Source organism: Diadema antillarum, unplaced genomic scaffold (genome assembly GCF_040938485.1).
Source record: "Diadema antillarum isolate AM-2024a unplaced genomic scaffold, OU_Dant_1.0 seq00000217_RagTag, whole genome shotgun sequence".
NCBI lineage: Eukaryota > Metazoa > Echinodermata > Echinoidea > Diadematoida > Diadematidae > Diadema > Diadema antillarum.
This window is the reverse complement of record NW_027271272.1, coordinates 736,691-745,456: the sequence shown is the minus strand read 5'-3', so window position 1 is coordinate 745,456 and position 8,766 is coordinate 736,691. Positions and strand designations below refer to the sequence as shown.

Genomic DNA, 8,766 nt, shown 5'->3' with positions numbered 1-8,766 from the left:
CCCCCCAGTCAGATTAAAGTGGCAGTCGAGGTCTGGTACGGTCGGTGTTTCGGTGAGAGAAACCTAATCCCACTACATTCCCCTCCCCTGCTTTATTAAAAGGAGACCTCAGCCTGCAATTAATCCACCCCGATTATCCCCATTAAATCACAATTAACAACAAACACCTAAAACATCACCCTATCAACCAGGGGAAATCACGTCCATGATGGACAACCATAAACCCTTCAAAAATCAAACAGCTATGAAACATGTGGACTAACACATCCCCTAGCAACAATATATGAAACTAACTAGGGCAAGACATGGTCCAAACACCAAACAGTCGTAAAATACTAAAATCTCTTTTGATCGAAATGATTGCCCCGGACTGTGATTAAATTTCCTCCTGCAAATAAGTGCTATAAAACATATTCCAAATTAACCACCACTAAGAAGTGGAATAAGAAAAAAAAATTAATAAATACCTCTGGAACCCTATGTTCCCTTTGGGCGTATGCCGCCAGGCTCCTGCTGTGCCAGACTAGTGGTGTCCATACAACTGGAGGGCGTTTTCCTTGGTGGCAGTAATGGCACCGAGGACCTGTGCCACTGCCTCCTGCCTCACCAGTGCCACCAGTGCCGCAACTTCCCCTAGTGTTTAGGCAGGGGTGTTGATGGGCACCTCGCGGTCGCGGCTGAGATGGGGCGAATCAGTCTCAAGTAGGAGCCAATTCAAAGGGACGCCTGCCAGGGCCTTACGCTGATCAATAATAATATTCATCCATGGCGGTGCTCTCCACCACGGTCACGTCTACGCAGCGGCTGTGGTACCACTCATCACATTTGTCGCACTGGATCATGAGACTCCCATCATTGGGTGTATGGCTTACGCAGTAGACCTCTTCTTGTTTAGAAGTGGCCGTTCCTCTCCGACACCACGCGGGACATCCTGATCCACACACGGCTTGAGATGATCGTGGTTCACAGAAAAGACTGCGTGACGACTCTGTACCCTACAGTGATACGGAGACAAATTCTCGAGGATAAGTGCAGGCCCTTTCCACAGAGAACTGAGCTTCTTGCACATAGTTTACCCTTTTTCTTGGCAAAGTAGAGCATGTACACATAGGTCACCCTCCTTAGACTCTCGTTGGTAAGTCTTAAGGTCATAATCTCGCTTGAGACATTTTTGGGTGGATGTAAAAGTGACACAAAAAAAGTGATCAGATGATCTGGTTAAAAAAGTGATCAGATATTTTTGAGAGTGTAATGATTGGGATGTGGGTGCCAACCATGGCACCTGTATTTTGGGAAAAACCAAAGTGATCTTCAGAGCTATGCACAGTTTTTTCCAGTAGATTGCCAGACAGGAAGGACACATATCTGAGCATTAATAAGTTGACCTTAGCACGACAAGTTTCATTCATGATCTTGCAAGCAGTGCATCCAGCTACCCCAAATGAATGTCCCACTGTTCTGTATTTGCTGTTAGTCGATAAGATCCATAGGGTAATTCCGACATTTTTCTTTACAGAAATGTACGTCCGCTATCATGTGTCCTTACGCTTATAGCATCTGTCAGTTCAGTGCATATAAAGTCAAATGTGTTATTCACTCGAAAGTTGTCTCGAAAGTCCTGGGCTGTAAATTTGCTGTTCACGATACACTCCCAAAAATGACCTGTAGTGAGCAATTATTTATCCACAGAGTCCCGTCAACAGGGATGTAACTGGTGTTTTGTTAAAAAACCTGAAAATGCAAAGCGGAGCGAACGAAGTGAGTGTAGCTCACGCGCCCTACGGCTGGGGGTCCAGGGGCAACGCCCTGTCGAGGGTTGAGGGGGCTCCACTTCAAATCATTATACAAATCATCTGCCAGATATTCTACATGATTGTTGAAGAAGCCACAAAACTTTTTCACTGCATTGTGAGTGTGGTGACAAATGTCACCGTCTATGTTCAGAAGATGAAGGGCAACATCTCGCAACCTGGTTTCAAAGCCTGATTTTTTCCCTTTTCGTGTATACAGCTGAATCCGATAATGAAGACACAATATTGTCCAATGGTATGTTGTCATTCTTTAATAGGTCAACAACAGTCTGAAACACTGTTTCAGCACTTACAACAGTTAGGGTCACCACTGTGTAATGTTGAACAACACACATGTTCAGTGTATCAGAGGAAGTGCGACACTAATATGCTTAGAACCTTTTCATTGGCATCTGAGGTGCACTCATCCAGATTTATAGAAAATGCAGTGTTGCACGGGGCGCTACAAAGCTGCTGTGATTTTGCTATTACCATAGCTTCATGGTATTACCCTTGTGACGCCTCGCATAACATGATACTTGAATATACTTGAGTACTGGCAGCTCTTACCTCGTTAATGCTGCGGTACACTGCTTGCAAGACAGATACGAAGTTGCCGCGCCGGTACTGGTCGCTAGCTGTGCAGTGCACTGTCTGTCCTGGTTTCTCGGTGTATTCTGGTTACTCTGGGTTCTGGTCTCTCGTCTGTCTTTTTTCTGCTGTGTCTACAGCCCCTTTTTATACTCTTCAGTAGGAGGATGGGTTGCCCATGCTGGGCTTGGGGGTTAAGGTTAAGGTGGCCGTATCCCTTGGGTGTGTGTGTGGGGGTGTGTGTGTACCGGGTGTATGTCCTGCGTCGGTGCCTGAGTCATTGTCCCGTGCAGCATAATTGCCGGTTTCGAGCCAGGCATATTATGCCGCATGGGCGAACATATTAACGTATATGTTTATGTTGCCTTATACAATAGCAGTATTCTGCATATCCTGTATTATTCATTTCGAGTGACTGAAGCAAGTCCTTCATTAAGTTAATAAGTGCAAGTTGTACGCTTCATGTGTAGATCATCAAGCACCTTTTTGTCCTTTGCAAGTGTTTTGGCCAAGTCTTTCATCTTTTGTTCAGTAAAAGTAAGGCCATTCTCCACTGCAAATAATGTGACCATAGCTCCAGCATTCGCTTAGCTGTCCTGAAAGCTAACATTTCGTTACCGTTCTAAGTCTTGCGATGTCTTTCCAGAACATTGGTCAAGGTTATTCACATTTGGTGAGGTACCGTATGGCAGAGATGTTGATGGCCTTTCAGTTTCGCCGCTCTCCATTGCCGTGATATTTTTGTGCATACATGGTAATGTCTGATTGGAATCTCTTACCTGTCTTCTCTTTTTATGCATTTGCGAATTTCCATGTTGCAACAAAGCCTCTTTCCACTGGATGCGTGCTTGATTTATCGTCACAAATGATGCATTTCACAACTCCAGGTGAATCCAAGATCCTGATATAATCTGATAAAAAGTGTCCTGTATCGTCCTTCGATTCAAGCCACTGCCATCTGAATCGGTTTTTGACACCTGCGTCAATATCGTTAACATAAGCATTATGATCAACGTCCATTTTCAATCACGACACGAATTGTGAAGAAATGATTCCAAAAAAGTCTATTTTGCGAGTAATTTGACCACGAGATTTCCTTCGCGACTTCCTGCACAAGCTGAAGTTTAATCCAATATCCAAGTTTTATCCACAAGCAAGTTTAATCCAAACAAGCGAGTTCTTTGTAAACATGCATGATAATGAAATAATGTGCTGCAGTGCAGTGTCGATCTATCCAGGGTTCACTTTTGCAATCACAACGTGCCGTCGTGTCTCGGGCTCGCTCGTGACAACTCGACCACTAACACTCAGACAGCGAGCGTTCTGTGCATTCAATACTGTATCATGTACAAAGATGCATGGTAGAGCATTCCCTTTTCACCAGACAGAGTTTGTCATATCCACCAAAGTTAATTTTTTACAGAACTCTGTAAATCCATTGTCTTCATTGTCAATATCAAAATCCACAACTCTGTGTGACATGGAAGTAAGCACAGTGATGCTTCACTTTACATCTGGTGTGTAAGAGAAAGAAAGGGAACAGCAAATGAGATTATAAAATGGGTTCAAGAATGTATTGGAAGCGCTGAAATGAGTCACGTGGGTGTTGTTTAGTTTAGTCCTATTGCACTGCGTGTTGTCCTACGGTAAATTGCCAATCGTCTGTGCGCGCGGCTCCTTTGAATTGCATGCAATGCTTATATATGCAAAGGTTGATATCGTGATATCGATTGCTATCGAAACGAATGAAAAAATGGCTGCCTCCAGCTCGGATCCGTTGCAGGCGCAGTTTGAACTGTTGAATGATGAGGAATTGGATGAATTAATCAACGGAACTGATTCGGCGAGCACGAAGCGATCTCTGAAATTCGGATGGCAAGATTTTAGGCCTTTGTAAAATTTACCAAGACTTCATTGACGGATATTTCCTGTGAAAATTTGCATCAGCTACTGTCAAAATTTTTCGCTGGGGCAAGAAAGGAGGACGGTACAGCGTACAGCAAACATAGTATTCAGACAATCAGGTATGCAGTACAGCGTCACTATCTAAACGAACAAGGTTTTGACATTTGTGACAAAAGCACATTTCCAAAAAGCAATAGAGTTTACAAGGCAGTTCTTGTAAAGCTCAAGAGAGAGGGGAAGGCAGATGTTAAACACAAAGAAGCGATTTCGCTTGGTGACATGAAAAAAAATTCAGCATTGTGAGGACCTTAATTGTAATACACCTGCGGGGTTACAAAACAGGGTGTTCGTTGATTTAATGATGTACTTTTGCAACCGCGGGCGAGAAAACATTCGTTTAATGAAGCCTTCAGATTTTTCCGTAAAAAACCAATGAGAATGGACGTCGTCACTTGAGAAAGAGAGACTGTTTAACCAAAAATCGTCGTGAAAACGAGGATGAATCATCCACGGGATTGATGTTTGAGGTTCCGACAAGTGAAAAATGCCCTCTGCAGTCTTACCTGACTTATGTATCGAAACTTAATGACAACTGCCCTTTCCTATGGCAGAAACCGAAAAGTAAAGTGCCTGAACTTGAAGGAGAACCTGTAACTGTCCTATTGGCGTTAATTCCATTGCCAACAAAATGAAACAAATTTCTGCATCGGCAGGCTGCAGTAAAATATACACAAACCATTGTGTAAGAGCAACATGCATCACCTCACTAGACAGCGCTGGGTTTGAGTCGCATGACATAATGGCCGTCAGTGGTCATCGCAGTGCAAATTCTCTGAAGCATTACAGCAAAACTGGTGTAGAAAGGAAGAGAGAAATGAGCAGTTACTTGTCAAAAAAACTCTGTTGCACATCAGGAACACCAGCACAGTCCAAGAAGAGGGTAGAACTTCAAAGACATGATCTTTCTGATGTCTGTGTTAGATCTACTGTTGCAGGTGAAGAACATAATCATCATGATCATGGAACAGAGTCAGAGGAAATGTCAATTCTATTCAGAGTTCTCAGACTCGGAGTCAAACAGACAATCAGGTTCACGAGTATTACTATCGGAGTGTCTCCATAAGACAGAACTCGCCTCATGTTCGTATACACCTCACTTCCATTTCCACAACAATTTAGCCAATGACATATTAGAACTTGTACATGAGTTGGTGTTTAGTCTTCACTTCACTTCACTGTTCACCTTAAATTTGGTCGATGGTTGACTTCTGAGCTTTATAAAGGTAAGTGAAAAATAACTCATAGACCCATTTTATAAAACAAATGACGCACAGGATTATTTCTTGGCATTAGTGAAGGTGCGGCGCACTCGAGTATTGACAATGGCTCATCATTTGTATATTAACATTGACGAGAAAAGTGTTTTGCACATCTAAAATTTACCTTGTCACAATATAGGTGTCATATCTTAAGTTAATTGCTAGAAATTGAGAGAGTTCGATAGCTAAATCCACTTGTAGATTATATGATTTTCTTTACAAAATACCATTACCATGGCAACACACTATTTGACAATGACGAAAGATAAAATTTGCACATGTACATAATACAGTGGTCACATGTGCCAAATTTGCAGTCAAACGCTCAAAATTTGAGGGAGTTAGCTGAATCCACACATTTCAGGATGATTTATATAAATATGCTGTTGCCATGGAAATGGATTTATGACCCCCACAAAAAAGTGTCTAGCATAATGACATATTATAGTGACCATATGTATCAAATTCCAACTTAAATGCTAAAAAGAACTATGATCCACACAATTTTGTATGATTTGTTTAAACACTGCCATTGCCATGGCAACAGATTTCTGGACACTCGAATTTCAACAGAATTGATGTAAAACTGAGTAGCTTGATCCACGTTCTGTAATTGTAATCTTTATGAAAATTTGATGTTACCATGGTAATGCATTACTCCACACTGATAAAAAGTAAGGTGTCTAGCACATGTAAAAGTTACGAGGTCGTTGTTCTATGTCCCCTGGACTAAAGGTAATCACCTCTTCATCAATACTGTCATCGACTAATAAGGCATACCGCTTCATCAACTATATCATCAGTCTCTATCTCAGTTCCTCAATCACATTGCCGTAGAACTGGATTTGGAGTATCTTCACAATTTCATCGTCACAGTGATGATTCTTCAAATGTCTTCTAAAACCACTGAATGAATCAAATTATGTCCATGCACAGGCCCCCTGGCCACAATTTATTGTTTGTCCATCACTCAGTCCGTGTTTGTAAGGCAAACAATAAATAAAAAACCCAGAGTTTCAGTGGGAACTCCTACAAAGAATGCATCGCTTCATATTAAATTACAATAGTCTTTTTAATTGCTAAAAGGACAAACTTCGTTCCAATACAGGATTGTACAGTAAACTGCCAATAATCCAGCTGCTCATGTTTTGTGCAGTACAATACGCCCAATCATCATACTAACCATTATAACTACTTGTACTAACGTCAATTACCATATAGTAGCCACTTGTGTGTAATTCCTATTGTCAGGAGAGAAATTTATCTTTGATTTTGCCAGTGAAGTGAAATTGAATTTGTCCTAGAAAGCCACTAGGTCAAACTACAAGAAAGTGACTGTCTGGAAATTCATATTAAATGAGACAAAGTAAAAGTAAAAGAATAAACTGGCATAGCAACAGCGTGTCTAGATCAGTTAAATTTAGACAAGGCAGTCACATGAAATGAGACAAAGCAAAAGTTAAAGAAATAGCATGGCAACAGCATCCCCGGTTTGCAATATTATGTATTAACTCAGACTATAGAAATTGAGTGAATAGAGGTGTTATGTAATAGCTCCCATCCAGGTGGTGGCTAGGAATGTTCTCTAGCTCAGTCGAGACTCAGCTATGTCAGTGTCCCTAGGGTGTTGGTTGTAGTTTATTGTTCACAAGTTCATGAGTAAAGATGTTATGTAACAGCAGTCTAGACGATGGCTAGACATATTGTGTAGAGTTTCAATAGGGCTATATTTAAGCATGATGATTGGATGATCCTTTTTGTGTAGAAAAGGCATGAAAAAGCAAGTGTATGGGAGTGTAAGGGACTTTAGTGTTAATCTCTATGGTTAGGGAAGCTAATAAAAAGCTCAGTAATGTAGAGGATCGAGGAGAAATACTTTGATCAGACATCCAGCATAGATCTCCGCTTAGGCAGCAGTCGTTTTTCTGGGGGTTTTCTACGTCGGTGAGATGCGAGCTCCAGCTGCCGATAAAACTGAACTCGGACAGTTATGATCCGAACTTTGGAACGGAGCTCAATCTCCATGTGCCTGCTCGCCGTCGTTTGAGCTCGGGCATCGCAGATCAAGGCATGAGTCTGCGTGGTAGCAGGGACTAGTGAAGGCCGAGGAGCTGAAAGGACCGCCGATAGGGTAGCGTCTAGCTGAGTGGCCAAGTCAAGGGGTGCTTCCAAGAGACAAGCCAAGCGACTGTGCCGAGGTCGACGACGAGGGTATCGGACATCGATGACGACTGAGCCAAGCTGATGGGATCACCAGTTCAGGTCATCCAAGACAACCTAAGTTATGTATTTGTGATTTGTTTCATATCATATTTTATGCTCAATGTATTGTTATGAACGAGAAAGCTGCAAAGATTTGAAAGATTAAACTCGAACATAACTGTATACGAACAGTTTGAATTTCCATTATTTTGGTGTCAGAGTAGCAGAGAGAGAGAGAAAAAAAAAAGTCACTCACGTGACACCTATGCACTTCCCGGTTGGCGAACTAACGATAGGCACTGCATTAGTTCGCCGCCCATAGCCTGCCACACATTATTAGCGTGTGTGTTATACACACACTTCAGTGGAGGATGCATTGTCCGTCACCGCGTTTGAAAACCTCCCTTAATCTGCCACCTGAAATCCATTCTAAATCAAAAACATTTGCGCATTAAAAATGGTTTTGTCACCTTTTATATATAGTAAAATGTATTTTGATTACAATTATTTGTGTTTTTACGGAGGAAAAAGGTGAATTAAACAGTCAGTAACAAGTTAATTAGAATTTTATCAAAATCATATCCAAGCTACCTGCATGTTCAGAATGGTGAATAACATTATAAATATTTATTATATATAGGCCTAGAAATACGATTTTGATTTCATTAAATATTGGCGCATGTTCCAAGCAAAGGGGTCTACTGCTGAGCTCACAGAGATACACTGTCACAGACTCACGGTGTCACTGTCAGTGTGAGCCTTGCTTCCTAAAGACAGCACCATGTCATTACTTGATTAGGCCGAGATTATATTTATAATTGGTACACACTGCTAATATTTTTTTTTTGCAAAATTTCTTTCATTATTTTGATATCTTGAATAAGCATTTAGAGTGTCATTGCATTGACACAAAATGTTCCAAAAGATACACTAAAGACTTCATCCAATCTGGAAATATA

General features: G+C 41.5%; 2 pseudogenes; one reads left to right on the top strand and one right to left on the bottom strand.

The window, feature by feature from the left end:
* Positions 1 to 746: 746 nt before the first annotated feature.
* On the bottom strand, positions 747 to 2,902 carry LOC139729073 (uncharacterized; annotated as a pseudogene).
* A 1,336-nt stretch (positions 2,903 to 4,238) lies between these two features.
* Positions 4,239 to 5,409, top strand: LOC139729072 (uncharacterized; annotated as a pseudogene).
* The last annotated feature ends 3,357 nt before the right edge of the window (positions 5,410 to 8,766 follow it).